We start from the raw sequence: 19,341 nt of genomic DNA, 5'->3' as shown, positions 1-19,341 counted from the left end.
GTAAGCTAATAGCAGTCAGTGGCCTTAAAGCGGGTGTTAGGCCTTCAGCCTGTGCTCTGCCAACCTCTGCAAGTGTACTTTGCCACTCATACCTGGTGTCTCTATAGCGTGCCTTTACAAAGAAAAAAAGTTTTTCACTGTAAGCTAATAGCAGTCAGTGTTCTTAAAGTGGGTGTCAGGCCTTCAGCGTGTGCTCTGCCAACCTCTGCAAGTGTACTTTGCCACTCATATCTGGTGTCTCTATAGCGTACCTTTACAAAGAAAAAAAGTTTTTCACTGTAAGCTAATAACAGTTAGTTGTCTGCAAGCGTATGGGTGTCAGACCTTCAGTGTGTGCTCTGCCAACCTCTGCCAGTGTACTTTGCCACTCATATCTGGTGTCACTATAGCGTGCCTTTAAATAGAAAAAAAGCTTTTCACTGCAAGCTAATAGCAGTCAGTGTCCTTAAAGTGGGTGTCACGCCCTCAGTGTGTGCTCTGCCAACCTCAGCAAGTGTACTTTGCCACTCATATCTGGTGTCTCTATAGCGTGCCTTTACAAAGAAAAAAAGTTTTTCACTGTAAGCTAATAGCAGTCAGTGGCCTTAAAGCGGGTGTTAGGCCTTCAGCCTGTGCTCTGCCAACCTCTGCAAGTGTACTTTGCCACTCATACCTGGTGTCTCTATAGCGTGCCTTTACAAAGAAAAAAAGTTTTTCACTGTAAGCTAATAGCAGTCAGTGTCCTTAAAGCGGGTGTCAGGCCTTCAGCGTGTGCTCTGCCAACCTCTGCAAGTGTACTTTGCCACTCATATCTGGTGTCTCTATAGCGTACCTTTACAAAGAAAAAAAGTTTTTCACTGTAAGCTAATAGCAGTCAGTGTTCTTAAAGTGGGTGTCAGGCCTTCAGCGTGTGCTCTGCCAACCTCTGCAAGTGTACTTTGCCACTCATATCTGGTGTCTCTATAGCGTACCTTTACAAAGAAAAAAAGTTTTTCACTGTAAGCTAATAACAGTTAGTTGTCTGCAAGCGTATGGGTGTCAGACCTTCAGTGTGTGCTCTGCCAACCTCTGCCAGTGTACTTTGCCACTCATATCTGGTGTCACTATAGCGTGCCTTTAAATAGAAAAAAAGCTTTTCACTGCAAGCTAATAGCAGTCAGTGTCCTTAAAGTGGGTGTCAGGCCCTCAGTGTGTGCTCTGCCAACCTCAGCAAGTGTACTTTGCCACTCATATCTGGTGTCTCTATAGCGTGCCTTTACAAAGAAAAAAAGTTTTTCACTGTAAGCTAATAGCAGTCAGTGGCCTTAAAGCGGGTGTTAGGCCTTCAGCCTGTGCTCTGCCAACCTCTGCAAGTGTACTTTGCCACTCATACCTGGTGTCTCTATAGCGTGCCTTTACAAAGAAAAAAAGTTTTTCACTGTAAGCTAATAGCAGTCAGTGTTCTTAAAGTGGGTGTCAGGCCTTCAGCGTGTGCTCTGCCAACCTCTGCAAGTGTACTTTGCCACTCATATCTGGTGTCTCTATAGCGTACCTTTACAAAGAAAAAAAGTTTTTCACTGTAAGCTAATAACAGTTAGTTGTCTGCAAGCGTATGGGTGTCAGACCTTCAGTGTGTGCTCTGCCAACCTCTGCCAGTGTACTTTGCCACTCATATCTGGTGTCACTATAGCGTGCCTTTAAATAGAAAAAAAGCTTTTCACTGCAAGCTAATAGCAGTCAGTGTCCTTAAAGTGGGTGTCACGCCCTCAGTGTGTGCTCTGCCAACCTCAGCAAGTGTACTTTGCCACTCATATCTGGTGTCTCTATAGCGTGCCTTTACAAAGAAAAAAAGTTTTTCACTGTAAGCTAATAGCAGTCAGTGGCCTTAAAGCGGGTGTTAGGCCTTCAGCCTGTGCTCTGCCAACCTCTGCAAGTGTACTTTGCCACTCATACCTGGTGTCTCTATAGCGTGCCTTTACAAAGAAAAAAAGTTTTTCACTGTAAGCTAATAGCAGTCAGTGTCCTTAAAGCGGGTGTCAGGCCTTCAGCGTGTGCTCTGCCAACCTCTGCAAGTGTACTTTGCCACTCATATCTGGTGTCTCTATAGCGTACCTTTACAAAGAAAAAAAGTTTTTCACTGTAAGCCAATAGCAGTCAGTGTCCTTAAAACTGGTGTCAGGCCTTCAGCGTGTGCACTGCCAACCTCTGCAAGTGCACTTTGCCACTCATATCTGGTGTCACTATAGCGTGCCTTTAAAAAGAACAAAAGTTTTTCACTGTAAGCTAATAACAGTTAGTTGTCTGCAAGAGTCTGGGTGTCAGGCCTTCAGCGTGTGCTCTGCCAACCTCTTCCAGTGTACTTTGCCACTCATATCTGGTGTCTCTATAGCGTGCCTTTACAAAGAAAAAAAGGTTTTCACTGTAAGCCAATAGCAGTCAGGGTCCTTAAAGCTGGTGTCAGGCCTTCAGCGTGTGCTCTGCCAAACTCTGCAAGTGCACTTTGCCACTCATATCTGGTGTCACTATAGCGTGCCTTTAGAAAGAAAAAAGGTTTTTCACTGTAAGCTAATAACAGTTAGTTGTCTGCAAGAGTCTGGGTGTCAGGCCTGCAGCATGTACTCTGCCAACCTCTGCCAGTGCATTGCCACTCATATCTGGTGTCTCTATAGCGTGCCTTTACAAAGAAAAAAAGTTTTTCACTGTAAGTCAATAGCAGTCAGTGTCCTTAAAGTGGGTGTCAGGCCTTCAGCGTGTGCTCTGCCAACCTCAGCAAGTGCACTTTGCCACTCATATCTGGTGTCTCTATAGCGTGCCTTTACAAAGAAAAAAAGTTTTTCACTGTAAGCTAATAGCAGTCAGTGGCCTTAAAGCGGGTGTTAGGCCTTCAGCCTGTGCTCTGCCAACCTCTGCAAGTGTACTTTGCCACTCATACCTGGTGTCTCTATAGCGTGCCTTTACAAAGAAAAAATGTTTTTCACTGTAAGCTAATAGCAGTCAGTGTCCTTAAAGCGGGTGTCAGGCCTTCAGCGTGTGCTCTGCCAACCTCTGAAAGTGTACTTTGCCACTCATATCTGGTGTCTCTATAGCGTGCCTTTACAAAGAAAAGTTTTTCACTGTAAGCTAATAGCAGTCAGTGTCCTTAAAGCGGGTGTCAGGCCTTCAGCGTGTGCTCTGCCAACCTCTGCAAGTGTACTTTGCCACTCATATCTGGTGTCTCTATAGCGTACCTTTACAAAGAAAAAAAGTTTTTCACTGTAAGCCAATAGCAGTCAGTGTCCTTAAAACTGGTGTCAGGCCTTCAGCGTGTGCACTGCCAACCTCTGCAAGTGCACTTTGCCACTCATATCTGGTGTCACTATAGCGTGCCTTTAAAAAGAACAAAAGTTTTTCACTGTAAGCTAATAACAGTTAGTTGTCTGCAAGAGTCTGGGTGTTAGGCCTTCAGCGTGTGCTCTGCCAACCTCTGCAAGTGTACTTTGCCACTCATATCTGGTGTCTCTATAGCCTGCCTTTACAAAGAAAAAAAGTTTTTCACTTTAAGCTAATAGCAGTCAGTGTCCTTAAAGTGGGTGTCAGGCCTTCATCGTGTGCTCTGCCAACCTCTGCAAGTGTACTTTGCCACTAATATCTGGTCTCTCTATAGTGTGCCTTTAAAAAGAAAAAAAGGTTTTCACTGTAAGCTAATAGCAGTCAGTTGCCTTGAAGCTTTTGTAAGGCCTTCAGCGTGTGCTCTGCCAACCTCTGCAAGTGTACTTTGCCACTCATATCTGGTGTCTCTATAGCGTGCCTTTACAAAGAAAAAAAGGTTTTCACTGTAAGCTAATAGCAGTCAGTGTCCTTGAAGCTTTTGTAAGGCCTTCAGCGTGTGCTCTGCAAACCTCTGCAAGTGTACTTTGCCACTCATATCTGGTGTCTCTATAGCGTACCTTTACAAAGAAAAAAAGTTTTTCACTTTAAGCTAATAGCAGTCAGTGTTCTTAAAGTGGGTGTCAGGCCTTCAGCGTGTGCTCTGCCAACCTCTGCAAGTGTACTTTGCCACTCATATCTGGTGTCTCTATAGCGTACCTTTACAAAGAAAAAAAGTTTTTCACTGTAAGCCAATAGCAGTCAGTGTCCTTAAAACTGGTGTCAGGCCTTCAGCGTGTGCACTGCCAACCTCTGCAAGTGCACTTTGCCACTCATATCTGGTGTCACTATAGCGTGCCTTTAAAAAGAACAAAAGTTTTTCACTGTAAGCTAATAACAGTTAGTTGTCTGCAAGAGTCTGGGTGTTAGGCCTTCAGCGTGTGCTCTGCCAACCTCTGCAAGTGTACTTTGCCACTCATATCTGGTGTCTCTATAGCCTGCCTTTACAAAGAAAAAAAGTTTTTCACTTTAAGCTAATAGCAGTCAGTGTCCTTAAAGTGGGTGTCAGGCCTTCATCGTGTGCTCTGCCAACCTCTGCAAGTGTACTTTGCCACTAATATCTGGTCTCTCTATAGTGTGCCTTTAAAAAGAAAAAAAGGTTTTCACTGTAAGCTAATAGCAGTCAGTTGCCTTGAAGCTTTTGTAAGGCCTTCAGCGTGTGCTCTGCCAACCTCTGCAAGTGTACTTTGCCACTCATATCTGGTGTCTCTATAGCGTGCCTTTACAAAGAAAAAAAGGTTTTCACTGTAAGCTAATAGCAGTCAGTGTCCTTGAAGCTTTTGTAAGGCCTTCAGCGTGTGCTCTGCAAACCTCTGCAAGTGTACTTTGCCACTCATATCTGGTGTCTCTATAGCGTACCTTTACAAAGAAAAAAAGTTTTTCACTTTAAGCTAATAGCAGTCAGTGTTCTTAAAGTGGGTGTCAGGCCTTCAGCGTGTGCTCTGCCAACCTCTGCAAGTGTACTTTGCCACTCATATCTGGTGTCACTATAGCGTGCCTTTAAAAAGAAAAAAAGCTTTTCACTGCAAGCTAATAGCAGTCAGTGTCCTTAAAGTGGGTGTCAGGACCTCAGCGTGTGCTCTGCCAACCTCTGCAAGAGTACTTTGCCACTCATATCTGGTGTCTCTATAGCGTACCTTTACAAAGAAAAAAAGTTTTTCACTGTAAGCTAATAACAGTTAGTTGTCTGCAAGCGTATGGGTGTCAGACCTTCAGTGTGTGCTCTGCCAACCTCTGCCAGTGTACTTTGCCACTCATATCTGGTGTCACTATAGCATGCCTTTAAAAAGAAAAAAAGTTTTTCACTGTAAGTCAATAGCAGTCAGTGTCCTTAAAGCTGGTGTCAGGCCTTCAGCGTGTGCTCTGCCAACCTCTGCAAGTGTACTTTGCCACTCATATCTGGTGTCTCTATAGCCTGCCTTTACAAAGAAAAAAAGTTTTTCACTTTAAGCTAATAGCAGTCAGTGTCCTTAAAGTGGGTGTCAGGCCTTCATCGTGTGCTCTGCCAACCTCTGCAAGTGTACTTTGCCACTAATATCTGGTCTCTCTATAGTGTGCCTTTAAAAAGAAAAAAAGGTTTTCACTGTAAGCTAATAGCAGTCAGTTGCCTTGAAGCTTTTGTAAGGCCTTCAGCGTGTGCTCTGCCAACCTCTGCAAGTGTACTTTGCCACTCATATCTGGTGTCTCTATAGCATGCCTTTACAAAGAAAAAAAGGTTTTCACTGTAAGCTAATAGCAGTCAGTGTCCTTAAAGCGGGTGTCAGGCCTTCAGCGTGTGCTCTGCCAACCTCTGCAAGTGTACTTTGCCACTCATACCTGGTGTCTCTATAGCGTGCCTTTACAAAGAAAAAAAGTTTTTCACTGTAAGCTAATAGCAGTCAGTGTCCTTAAAGCGGGTGTCAGGCCTTCAGCGTGTGCTCTGCCAACCTCTGCAAGTGTACTTTGCCACTCATATCTGGTGTCTCTATAGCGTACCTTTACAAAGAAAAAAAGTTTTTCACTGTAAGCTAATAGCAGTCAGTGTTCTTAAAGCGGGTGTCAGGCCTTCAGCGTGTGCTCTGCCAACCTCTGCAAGTGTACTTTGCCACTCATATCTGGTGTCTCTATAGCTAATAACAGTTAGTTGTCTGCAAGCGTATGGGTGTCAGACCTTCAGTGTGTGCTCTGCCAACCTCTGCCAGTGTACTTTGCCACTCATATCTGGTGTCACTATAGCGTGCCTTTAAATAGAAAAAAAGCTTTTCACTGCAAGCTAATAGCAGTCAGTATCCTTAAAGTGGGTGTCAGGCCCTCAGTGTGTGCTCTGCCAACCTCAGCAAGTGTACTTTGCCACTCATATCTGGTGTCTCTATAGCGTGCCTTTACAAAGAAAAAAAGTTTTTCACTTTAAGCTAATAGCAGTCAGTGTCCTTAAAGTGGGTGTCAGGCCTTCATCGTGTGCTCTGCCAACCTCTGCAAGTGTACTTTGCCACTAATATCTGGTGTCTCTATAGTGTGCCTTTAAAAAGAAAAAAAGGTTTTCACTGTAAGCTAATAGCAGTCAGTTGCCTTGAAGCTTTTGTAAGGCCTTCAGCGTGTGCTCTGCCAACTTCTGCAAGTGTACTTTGCCACTCATATCTGGTGTCTCTATAGCGTGCCTTTACAAAGAAAAAAAGGTTTTCACTGTAAGCTAATAGCAGTCAGTGTCCTTGAAGCTTTTGTAAGGCCTTCAGCGTGTGCTCTGCCAACCTCTGCAAGTGTACTTTGCTACTCATATCTGGTGTCTCTATAGCATGCCTTTACAAAGAAAAAAGGTTTTTCACTGTAAGCTTCTAGCAGTCAGTGTCCTTAAAGCGGGTGTCAGGCCTTCAGCGTGTGCTCTGCCAACCTCTGCAAATTTACATTGCCACTCATATCTGATGTCTCTATAGCGTGCCTTTACAAAGAAAAAAAGTTTTTCACTGTAAGCTAATAGCAGTCAGTGGCCTTAAAGCGGGTGTCAGGCCTTCAGCGTGTGCTCTGCCAACCTCAGCAAGTGCACTTTGCCACTCATATCTGGTGTCTCTATAGCGTACCTTTACAAAGAAAAAAAGTTTTTCACTTTAAGCTAATAGCAGTCAGTGTCCTTAAAGTGGGTGTCAGGCCCTCAGCGTGTGCTCTGCCAACCTCTGCAAGTGTACTTTGCCACTCATATCTGGTGTCTCTATAGCGTACCTTTACAAAGAAAAAAAGTTTTTCACTGTAAGCTAATAACAGTTAGTTGTCTGCAAGCGTATGGGTGTCAGGCCTTCAGCGTGTGCTCTGCCAACCTTTGCAAATTTACATTGCCACTCATATCTGATGTCTCTATAGCGTGCCTTTACAAAGAAAAAAAGTTTTTCACTGTAAGCTAATAGCAGTCAGTGTCCTTAAAGCGGGTGTTAGGCCTTCAGCCTGTGCTCTGCCAACCTCAGAAAGTGTACTTTGCCACTCATATCTTGTGTCTCTATAGCGTGCCTTTACAAAGAAAAAAAGTTTTTCACTGTAAGCCAATAGCAGTCAGTGGCCTTAAAGCGGGTGTCAGGCCTTCAGCGTTTGCTCTGCCAACCTCTGCAAGTGCACTTTGCCACTCATATCTTGTGTCACTATAGCGTGCCTTTAGAAAGAAAAAAGGTTTTTCACTGTAAGCTAATAACAGTTAGTTGTCTGCAAGAGTCTGGGTGTCAGGCCTGCAGCGTGTACTCTGCCAACCTCTGCCAGTGTACTTTGCCACTCATATCTGGTGTCTCTATAGCGTGCCTTTACAAAGAAAAAAAGTTTTTCACTTTAAGTCAATAGCAGTCAGTGTCCTTAAAGCTGGTGTCAGGCCTTCAGCGTGTGCTCTGCCAACCTCTGCAAGTGTACTTTGCCACTAATATCTGGTGTCTCTATAGTGTGCCTTTAAAAAGAAAAAAAGGTTTTCACTGTAAGCTAATAGCAGTCAGTTGCCTTGAAGCTTTTGTAAGGCCTTCAGCGTGTGCTCTGCCAACCTCTGCAAGTGTACTTTGCCACTCATATCTGGTGTCTCTATAGCGTACCTTTACAAAGAAAAAAAGTTTTTCATTGTAAGCTAATAACAGTTAGTTGTCTGCAAGCTTATGGGTGTCAGACCTTAAGTGTGTGCTCTGCCAACCTCTGCCAGTGTACTTTGCCACTCATATCTGGTGTCACTATAGCGTGCCTTTAAAAATAAAAAAAGCTTTTCACTGCAAGCTAATAGCAGTCAGTGTCCTTAAAGTGGGTGTCAGGCCTTCAGCGTGTGCTCTGCCAACCTCTGCAAATTTACATTGCCACTCATATCTGGTGTCTCTATAGCGTGCCTTTACAAAGAAAAAAAGTTTTTCACTGTAAGCTAATAGCAGTCAGTGGCCTTAAAGCGGGTGTCAGGCCTTCAGCGTGTGCTCTGCCAACCTCAGCAAGTGCACTTTGCCACTCATATCTGGTGTCTCTATAGCGTGCCTTTAAAAAGAAAAAAAGTTTTTCACTGTAAGCTAATAACAGTTAGTTGTCTGCAAGAGTCTGGGTGTCAGGCCTGCAGCGTGTACTCTGCCAACCTCTTCCAGTGTACTTTGCCACTCATATCTGGTGTCTCTATAGCGTGCCTTTACAAAGAAAAAAAGTTTTTCACTGTAAGCCAATAGCAGTCAGTGTCCTTAAAACTGGTGTCAGGCCTTCAGCGTGTGCTCTGCCAACCTCTGCAAGTGTACTTTGCCACTCATACCTGGTGTCTCTATAGCGTGCCTTTAGAAAGAAAAAAGGTTTTTCACTGTAAGCTAATAACAGTTAGTTGTCTGCAAGAGTCTGGGTGTCAGGCCTGCAGCGTGTACTCTGCCAACCTCTGCCAGTGTACTTTGCCACTCATATCTGGTGTCTCTATAGCGTGCCTTTACAAAGAAAAAAAGTTTTTCACTGTAAGTCAATAGCAGTCAGTGTCCTTAAAGCTGGTGTCAGGCCTTCAGCGTGTGCTCTGCCAACCTCTGCAAGTGTACTTTGCCACTCATATCTGGTGTCTCTATAGCCTGCCTTTACAAAGAAAAAAAGTTTTTCACTTTAAGCTAATAGCAGTCAGTGTCCTTAAAGCTGGTGTCAGGCCTTCAGCGTGTGCTCTGCCAACCTCTGCAAGTGTACTTTGCCACTCATATCTGGTGTCTCTATAGCCTGCCTTTACAAAGAAAAAAAGTTTTTCACTTTAAGCTAATAGCAGTCAGTGTCCTTAAAGTGGGTGTCAGGCCTTCATCGTGTGCTCTGCCAACCTCTGCAAGTGTACTTTGCCACTAATATCTGGTGTCTCTATAGTGTGCCTTTAAAAAGAAAAAAAGGTTTTCACTGTAAGCTAATAGCAGTCAGTTGCCTTGAAGCTTTTGTAAGGCCTTCAGCGTGTGCTCTGCCAACCTCTGCAAGTGTACTTTGCCACTCATATCTGGTGTCTCTATAGCGTGCCTTTACAAAGAAAAAAAGGTTTTCACTGTAAGCTAATAGCAGTCAGTGTCCTTAAAGCGGGTGTCAGGCCTTCAGCGTGTGCTCTGCCAACCTCTGCAAATTTACATTGCCACTCATATCTGGTGTCTCTATAGCGTGCCTTTACAAAGAAAAAAAGTTTTTCACTGTAAGCTAATAGCAGTCAGTGGCCTTAAAGCGGGTGTCAGGCCTTCAGCGTGTGCTCTGCCAACCTCTGCAAGTGCACTTTGCCACTCATATCTGGTGTCTCTATAGCGTGCCTTTACAAAGAAAAAAAGTTTTTCACTGTAAGCTAATAGCAGTCAGTGTCCTTAAAGCGGGTGTCAGGCCTTCAGCGTGTGCTCTGCCAACCTCTGCAAATTTACATTGCCACTCATATCTGGTGTCTCTATAGCGTGCCTTTACAAAGAAAAAAGTTTTTCACTGTAAGCTAATAGCAGTCAGTGGCCTTAAAGCGGGTGTCAGGCCTTCAGCGTGTGCTCTGCCAACCTCTGCAAGTGCACTTTGCCACTCATATCTGGTGTCTCTATAGTGTGCCTTTAAAAAGAAAAAAAGGTTTTCACTGTAAGCTAATAGCAGTCAGTTGCCTTGAAGCTTTTGTAAGGCCTTCAGCGTGTGCTCTGCCAACCTCTGCAAGTGTACTTTGCCACTCATATCTGGTGTCTCTATAGCGTGCCTTTACAAAGAAAAAAAGGTTTTCACTGTAAGCTAATAGCAGTCAGTGTCCTTAAAGCGGGTGTCAGGCCTTCAGTGTGTGCTCTGCCAACCTCTGCAAGTGTACTTTGCCACTCATATCTGGTGTCACTATAGCGTGCCTTTAAAAAGAAAAAAAGCTTTTCACTGTAAGTCAATAGCAGTCAGTGTCCTTAAAGCTGGTGTCAGGCCTTCAGCGTGTGCTCTGCCAACCTCTGCAAGTGTACTTTGCCACTCATATCTGGTGTCTCTATAGCCTGCCTTTACAAAGAAAAAAAGTTTTTCACTTTAAGCTAATAGCAGTCAGTGTCCTTAAAGTGGGTGTCAGGCCTTCATCGTGTGCTCTGCCAACCTCTGCAAGTGTACTTTGCCACTAATATCTGGTGTCTCTATAGTGTGCCTTTAAAAAGAAAAAAAGGATTTCACTGTAAGCTAATAGCAGTCAGTTGCCTTGAAGCTTTTGTAAGGCCTTCAGCGTGTGCTCTGCCAACCTCTGCAAGTGTACTTTGCCACTCATATCTGGTGTCTCTATAGCGTACCTTTACAAAGAAAAAAAGTTTTTCACTGTAAGCTAATAACAGTTAGTTGTCTGCAAGCGTATGGGTGTCAGACCTTCAGTGTGTGCTCTGCCAACCTCTGCCAGTGTACTTTGCCACTCATATCTGGTGTCACTATAGCGTGCCTTTAAAAAGAAAAAAAGCTTTTCACTGCAAGCTAATAGCAGTCAGTGTCCTTAAAGTGGGTGTCAGGCCCTCAGCGTGTGCTCTGCCAACCTCAGCAAGTGTACTTTGCCACTCATATCTGGTGTCTCTATAGCGTGCCTTTACAAAGAAAAAAAGTTTTTCACTGTAAGCTAATAGCAGTCAGTGGCCTTAAAGCGGGTGTCAGGCCTTCAGCGTGTGCTCTGCCAACCTCTGCAAGTGTACTTTGCCACTCATATTTGGTGTCTCTATAGCCTGCCTTTACAAAGAAAAAAAGTTTTTCACTTTAAGCTAATAGCAGTCAGTGTCCTTAAAGTGGGTGTCAGGCCTTCATCGTGTGCTCTGCCAACCTCTGCAAGTGTACTTTGCCACTAATATCTGGTGTCTCTATAGTGTGCCTTTAAAAAGATAAAAAGGTTTTCACTGTAAGCTAATAGCAGTCAGTTGCCTTGAAGCTTTTGTAAGGCCTTCAGCGTGTGCTCTGCCAACCTCTGCAAGTGTACTTTGCCACTCATATCTGGTGTCTCTATAGCCTGCCTTTACAAAGAAAAAAAGGTTTTCACTGTAAGCTAATAGCAGTCAGTGTCCTTAAAGCGGGTGTCAGGCCTTCAGCGTGTGCTCTGCCAACCTCTGCAAGTGCACTTTGCCACTCATATCTGGTGTCTCTATAGCGTGCCTTTACAAAGAAAAAAAGTTTTTCACTGTAAGCTAATAGCAGTCATTGTCCTTAAAGCGGGTGTCAGGCCTTCAGCGTGTGCTCTGCCAACCTCTGCAAATTTACATTGCCACTCATATCTGGTGTCTCTATAGCGTGCCTTTACAAAGAAAAAAAGTTTTTCACTGTAAGCTAATAGCAGTCAGTGGCCTTAAAGCGGGTGTCAGGCCTTCAGCGTGTGCTCTGCCAACCTCTGCAAGTGTACTTTGCCACTCATATCTGGTGTCTCTATAGCGTGCCTTTACAAAGAAAAAAAGGTTTTCACTGTAAGCTAATAGCAGTCAGTTGCCTTGAAGCTTTTGTAAGGCCTTCAGCGTGTGCTCTGCCAACCTCTGCAAGTTTACTTTGCCACTCATACCTGGTGTCTCTATAGCGTGCCTTTACAAAGAAAAAAAGGTTTTCACTGTAAGCTAATAGCAGTCAGTGTCCTTGAAGCTTTTGTAAGGCCTTCAGCGTGTGCTCTGCCAACCTCTGCAAGTGTACTTTGCCACTCATACCTGGTGTCTCTATAGCGTGCCTTTACAAAGAAAAAAAGTTTTTCACTGTAAGCTAATAGCAGTCAGTGTCCTTAAAGCGGGTGTAAGGCCTTCAGCGTGTGCTCTGCCAACCTCTGCAAGTGTACTTTGCCACTCATATCTGGTGTCTCTATAGCGTACCTTTACAAAGAAAAAAAGGTTTTCACTGTAAGCTAATAGCAGTCAGTGTCCTTAAAGCGGGTGTCAGGCCTTCAGCGTGTGCTCTGCCAACCTCTGCAAGTGTACTTTGCCACTCATATCTGGTGTCACTATAGCGTGCCTTTAAAAAGAAAAAAAGCTTTTCACTGCAAGCTAATAGCAGTCAGTGTCCTTAAAGTGGGTGTCAGGCCCTCAGCGTGTGCTCTGCCAGCCTCTGCAAGTGTACTTTGCCACTCATATCTGGTGTCTCTATAGCGTACCTTTACAAAGAAAAAAAAGTTTTTCACTGTAAGCTAATAACAGTTAGTTGTCTGCAAGCGTATGGGAGTCAGACCTCCAGTGTGTGCTCTGCCAACCTCTGCAAGTGTACTTTGCCACTCATATCTGGTGTCACTATAGCGTGCCTTTAAAAAGAAAAAAAGTTTTTCACTGTAAGTCAATAGCAGTCAGTTTCCTTAAAGCTGGTGTCAGGCCTTCAGCGTGTGCTCTGCCAACCTCTGCAAGTGTACTTTGCCACTCATATCTGGTGTCTCTATAGCCTGCCTTTACAAAGAAAAAAAGTTTTTCACTTTAAGCTAATAGCAGTCAGTGTCCTTAAAGTGGGTGTCAGGCCTTCATCGTGTGCTCTGCCAACCTCTGCAAGTGTACTTTGCCACTAATATCTGGTGTCTCTATAGTGTGCCTTTAAAAAGAAAAAAAGGATTTCACTGTAAGCTAATAGCAGTCAGTTGCCTTGAAGCTTTTGTAAGGCCTTCAGCGTGTGCTCTGCCAACCTCTGCAAGTGTACTTTGCCACTCATATCTGGTGTCTCTATAGCGTACCTTTACAAAGAAAAAAAGTTTTTCACTGTAAGCTAATAACAGTTAGTTGTCTGCAAGCGTATGGGTGTCAGACCTTCAGTGTGTGCTCTGCCAACCTCTGCCAGTGTACTTTGCCACTCATATCTGGTGTCACTATAGCGTGCCTTTAAAAAGAAAAAAAGCTTTTCACTGCAAGCTAATAGCAGTCAGTGTCCTTAAAGTGGGTGTCAGGCCCTCAGCGTGTGCTCTGCCAACCTCAGCAAGTGTACTTTGCCACTCATATCTGGTGTCTCTATAGCGTGCCTTTACAAAGAAAAAAAGTTTTTCACTGTAAGCTAATAGCAGTCAGTGGCCTTAAAGCGGGTGTCAGGCCTTCAGCGTGTGCTCTGCCAACCTCTGCAAGTGTACTTTGCCACTCATATTTGGTGTCTCTATAGCCTGCCTTTACAAAGAAAAAAAGTTTTTCACTTTAAGCTAATAGCAGTCAGTGTCCTTAAAGTGGGTGTCAGGCCTTCATCGTGTGCTCTGCCAACCTCTGCAAGTGTACTTTGCCACTAATATCTGGTGTCTCTATAGTGTGCCTTTAAAAAGAAAAAAAGGTTTTCACTGTAAGCTAATAGCAGTCAGTTGCCTTGAAGCTTTTGTAAGGCCTTCAGCGTGTGCTCTGCCAACCTCTGCAAGTGTACTTTGCCACTCATATCTGGTGTCTCTATAGCCTGCCTTTACAAAGAAAAAAAGGTTTTCACTGTAAGCTAATAGCAGTCAGTGTCCTTAAAGCGGGTGTCAGGCCTTCAGCGTGTGCTCTGCCAACCTCTGCAAGTGCACTTTGCCACTCATATCTGGTGTCTCTATAGCGTGCCTTTACAAAGAAAAAAAGTTTTTCACTGTAAGCTAATAGCAGTCAGTGTCCTTAAAGCGGGTGTCAGGCCTTCAGCGTGTGCTCTGCCAACCTCTGCAAATTTACATTGCCACTCATATCTGGTGTCTCTATAGCGTGCCTTTACAAAGAAAAAAAGGTTTTCACTGTAAGCTAATAGCAGTCAGTTGCCTTGAAGCTTTTGTAAGGCCTTCAGCGTGTGCTCTGCCAACCTCTGCAAGTTTACTTTGCCACTCATACCTGGTGTCTCTATAGCGTGCCTTTACAAAGAAAAAAAGGTTTTCACTGTAAGCTAATAGCAGTCAGTGTCCTTGAAGCTTTTGTAAGGCCTTCAGCGTGTGCTCTGCCAACCTCTGCAAGTGTACTTTGCCACTCATACCTGGTGTCTCTATAGCGTGCCTTTACAAAGAAAAAAAGTTTTTCACTGTAAGCTAATAGCAGTCAGTGTCCTTAAAGCGGGTGTAAGGCCTTCAGCGTGTGCTCTGCCAACCTCTGCAAGTGTACTTTGCCACTCATATCTGGTGTCTCTATAGCGTACCTTTACAAAGAAAAAAAGTTTTTCACTTTAAGCTAATAGCAGTCAGTGTTCTTAAAGCGGGTGTCAGGCCTTCAGCGTGTGCTCTGCCAACCTCTGCAAGTGTACTTTGCCACTCATATCTGGTGTCACTATAGCGTGCCTTTAAAAAGAAAAAAAGCTTTTCACTGCAAGCTAATAGCAGTCAGTGTCCTTAAAGTGGGTGTCAGGCCCTCAGCGTGTGCTCTGCCAGCCTCTGCAAGTGTACTTTGCCACTCATATCTGGTGTCTCTATAGCGTACCTTTACAAAGAAAAAAAAGTTTTTCACTGTAAGCTAATAACAGTTAGTTGTCTGCAAGCGTATGGGAGTCAGACCTTCAGTGTGTGCTCTGCCAACCTCTGCAAGTGTACTTTGCCACTCATATCTGGTGTCACTATAGCGTGCCTTTAAAAAGAAAAAAAGTTTTTCACTGTAAGTCAATAGCAGTCAGTGTCCTTAAAGCTGGTGTCAGGCCTTCAGCGTGTGCTCTGCCAACCTCTGCAAGTGTACTTTGCCACTCATATCTGGTGTCTCTATAGCCTGCCTTTACAAAGAAAAAAAGTTTTTCACTTTAAGCTAATAGCAGTCAGTGTCCTTAAAGTGGGTGTCAGGCCTTCATCGTGTGCTCTGCCAACCTCTGCAAGTGTACTTTGCCACTAATATCTGGTGTCTCTATAGTGTGCCTTTAAAAAGAAAAAAAGGATTTCACTGTAAGCTAATAGCAGTCAGTTGCCTTGAAGCTTTTGTAAGGCCTTCAGCGTGTGCTCTGCCAACCTCTGCAAGTGTACTTTGCCACTCATATCTGGTGTCTCTATAGCGTACCTTTACAAAGAAAAAAAGTTTTTCACTGTAAGCTAATAGCAGTCAGTGTCCTTAAAGCGGGTGTCAGGCCTTCAGCGTGTGCTCTGCCAACCTCTGCAAGTGTACTTTGCCACTCATATATGGTGTCACTATAGCGTGCCTTTAAAAAGAAAAAAAGTTTTTCACTGTAAGCTAATAACAGTTAGTTGTCTGCAAGCGTATGGGTGTCAGACCTTCAGTGTGTGCTCTGCCAACCTCTGCCAGTGTACTTTGCCACTCATATCTGGTGTCACTATAGCGTGCCTTTAAAAAGAAAAAAAGCTTTTCATTGCAAGCTAATAGCAGTCAGTGTCCTTAAAGTGGGTGTCAGGCCCTCAGCGTGTGCTCTGCCAACCTCAGCAAGTGTACTTTGCCACTCATATCTGGTGTCTCTATAGCGTGCCTTTACAAAGAAAAAAAGTTTTTCACTGTAAGCTAATAGCAGTCAGTGGCCTTAAAGCGGGTGTCAGGCCTTCAGCGTGTGCTCTGCCAACCTCTGCAAGTGTACTTTGCCACTCATATATGGTGTCACTATAGCGTGCCTTTAAAAAGAAAAAAAGTTTTTCACTGTAAGCTAATAACAGTTAGTTGTCTGCAAGCGTATGGGTGTCAGACCTTCAGTGTGTGCTCTGCCAACCTCTGCAAGTGTACTTTGCCACTCATATTTGGTGTCTCTATAGCCTGCCTTTACAAAGAAAAAAAGTTTTTCACTTTAAGCTAATAGCAGTCAGTGTCCTTAAAGTGGGTGTCAGGCCTTCATCGTGTGCTCTGCCAACCTCTGCAAGTGTACTTTGCCACTAATATCTGGTGTCTCTATAGTGTGCCTTTAAAAAGAAAAAAAGGTTTTCACTGTAAGCTAATAGCAGTCAGTTGCCTTGAAGCTTTTGTAAGGCCTTCAGCGTGTGCTCTGCCAACCTCTGCAAGTGTACTTTGCCACTCATATCTGGTGTCTCTATAGCCTGCCTTTACAAAGAAAAAAAGGTTTTCACTGTAAGCTAATAGCAGTCAGTGTCCTTAAAGCGGGTGTCAGGCCTTCAGCGTGTGCTCTGCCAACCTCTGCAAGTGCACTTTGCCACTCATATCTGGTGTCTCTATAGCGTGCCTTTACAAAGAAAAAAAGTTTTTCACTGTAAGCTAATAGCAGTCAGTGTCCTTAAAGCGGGTGTCAGGCCTTCAGCGTGTGCTCTGCCAACCTCTGCAAATTTACATTGCCACTCATATCTGGTGTCTCTATAGCGTGCCTTTACAAAGAAAAAAAGTTTTTCACTGTAAGCTAATAGCAGTCAGTGGCCTTAAAGCGGGTGTCAGGCCTTCAGCGTGTGCTCTGCCAACCTCTGCAAGTGTACTTTGCCACTCATATCTGGTGTCTCTATAGCGTGCCTTTACAAAGAAAAAAAGGTTTTCACTGTAAGCTAATAGCAGTCAGTTGCCTTGAAGCTTTTGTAAGGCCTTCAGCGTGTGCTCTGCCAACCTCTGCAAGTTTACTTTGCCACTCATACCTGGTGTCTCTATAGCGTGCCTTTACAAAGAAAAAAAGGTTTTCACTGTAAGCTAATAGCAGTCAGTGTCCTTGAAGCTTTTGTAAGGCCTTCAGCGTGTGCTCTGCCAACCTCTGCAAGTGTACTTTGCCACTCATACCTGGTGTCTCTATAGCGTGCCTTTACAAAGAAAAAAAGTTTTTCACTGTAAGCTAATAGCAGTCAGTGTCCTTAAAGCGGGTGTAAGGCCTTCAGCGTGTGCTCTGCCAACCTCTGCAAGTGTACTTTGCCACTCATATCTGGTGTCTCTATAGCGTACCTTTACAAAGAAAAAAAGTTTTTCACTTTAAGCTAATAGCAGTCAGTGTTCTTAAAGCGGGTGTCAGGCCTTCAGCGTGTGCTCTGCCAACCTCTGCAAGTGTACTTTGCCACTCATATCTGGTGTCACTATAGCGTGCCTTTAAAAAGAAAAAAAGCTTTTCACTGCAAGCTAATAGCAGTCAGTGTCCTTAAAGTGGGTGTCAGGCCCTCAGCGTGTGCTCTGCCAGCCTCTGCAAGTGTACTTTGCCACTCATATCTGGTGTCTCTATAGCGTACCTTTACAAAGAAAAAAAAGTTTTTCACTGTAAGCTAATAACAGTTAGTTGTCTGCAAGCGTATGGGTGTCAGACCTTCAGTGTGTGCTCTGCCAACCTCTGCCAGTGTACTTTGCCACTCATATCTGGTGTCACTATAGCGTGCCTTTAAAAAGAAAAAAAGTTTTTCACTGTAAGTCAATAGCAGTCAGTGTCCTTAAAGCTGGTGTCAGGCCTTCAGCGTGTGCTCTGCCAACCTCTGCAAGTGTACTTTGCCACTCATATCTGGTGTCTCTATAGCCTGCCTTTACAAAGAAAAAAAGTTTTTCACTTTAAGCTAATAGCAGTCAGTGTCCTTAAAGTGGGTGTCAGGCCTTCATCGTGTGCTCTGCCAACCTCTGCAAGTGTACTTTGCCACTAATATCTGGTGTCTCTATAGTGTGCCTTTAAAAAGAAAAAAAGGATTTCACTGTAAGCTAATAGCAGTCAGTTGCCTTGAAGCTTTTGTAAGGCCTTCAGCGTGTGCTCTGCCAACCTCTGCAAGTGTACTTTGCCACTCATATCTGGTGTCACTATAGCGTGCCTTTAAAAAGAAAAAAAGCTTTTCACTGCAAGCTAATAGCAGTCAGTGTCCTTAAAGTGGGTGTCAGGCCCTCAGCGTGTGCTCTGCCAACCTCAGCAAGTGTACTTTGCCACTCATATCTGGTGTCTCTATAGCGTGCCTTTACATAGAAAAAAAGTTTTTCACTGTAAGCTAATAGCAGTCAGTGGCCTTAAAGCGGGTGTCAGGCCTTCAGCGTGTGCTCTGCCAACCTCAGCAAGTGCACTTTGCCACTCATATCTGGTGTCTCTATAGCGTGCCTTTACAAAGAAAAAAAGTTTTTCACTTTAAGCTAATAGCAGTCAGTGTCCTTAAAGAAGGTGTTAGGCCTTCAGCCTGTGCTCTGCCAACCTCTGCAAGTGTACTTTGCCACTCATATCTGGTGTCACTATAGCGTGCCTTTAAAAAGAAAAAAAGCTTTTCACTGCAAGCTAATAGCAGTCAGTGTCCTTAAAGTGGGTGTCAGGCCCTCAGCGTGTGCTCTGCCAACCTCAGCAAGTGTACTTTGCCCCTCATATCTGGTGTCTCTATAGCGTGCCTTTACATAGAAAAAAAGTTTTTCACTGTAAGCTAATAGCAGTCAGTGGCCTTAAAGCGGGTGTCAGGCCTTCAGCGTGTGCTCTGCCAACCTCAGCAAGTGCACTTTGCCACTCATATCTGGTGTCTCTATAGCGTGCCTTTACAAAGAAAAAAAGTTTTTCACTTTAAGCTAATAGCAGTCAGTGTCCTTAAAGAAGGTGTTAGGCCTTCAGCCTGTGCTCTGCCAACCTCTGCAAGTGTACTTTGCCACTCATACCTGGTGTCTCTATAGCGTGCCTTTACAAAGAAAAAAAGTTTTTCACTGTAAGCTAATAGCAGTCAGTGTCCTTAAAGCGGGTGTCAGGCCTTCAGCGTGTGCTCTGCCAACCTCTGAAAGTGTACTTTGCCACTCATATCTGGTGTCTCTATAGCGTGCCTTTACAAAGAAAAAAAGTTTTTCACTGTAAGCCAATAGCAGTCAGTGTCCTTAAAACTGGTGTCAGGCCTTCAGCGTGTGCACTGCCAACCTCTGCAAGTGCACTTTGCCACTCATATCTGGTGTCACTATAGCGTGCCTTTAAAAAGAAAAAAAGTTTTTCACTGTAAGCTAATAACAGTTAGTTGTCTGCAAGAGTCTGGGTGTCAGGCCTGCAGCGTGTACTCTGCCAACCTCTTCCAGTGTACTTTGCCACTCATATCTGGTGTCTCTATAGCGTGCCTTTACAAAGAAAAAAAGTTTTTCACTGTAAGCCAATAGCAGTCAGTGTCCTTAAAGCTGGTGTCAGGCCTTCAGCGTGTGTTCTGCCAACCTCTGCAAGTGCACTTTGCCACTCATATCTGGTGTCACTATAGCGTGCCTTTAGAAAGAAAAAAGGTTTTTCACTGTAAGCTAATAACAGTTGTCTGCAAGAGTCTGGGTGTCAGGCCTGCAGCGTGTACTCTGCCAACCTCTGCCAGTGTACTTTGCCACTCATATCTGGTGTCTCTATAGCGTG

This window comes from Pelobates fuscus, unplaced genomic scaffold (assembly GCF_036172605.1).
Source record: "Pelobates fuscus isolate aPelFus1 unplaced genomic scaffold, aPelFus1.pri scaffold_52, whole genome shotgun sequence".
In the NCBI taxonomy this organism is placed as follows: Eukaryota; Metazoa; Chordata; class Amphibia; order Anura; family Pelobatidae; genus Pelobates; species Pelobates fuscus.
The sequence above is the reverse complement of the archived record's forward strand: the minus strand, read 5'-3'. Positions refer to the sequence as shown.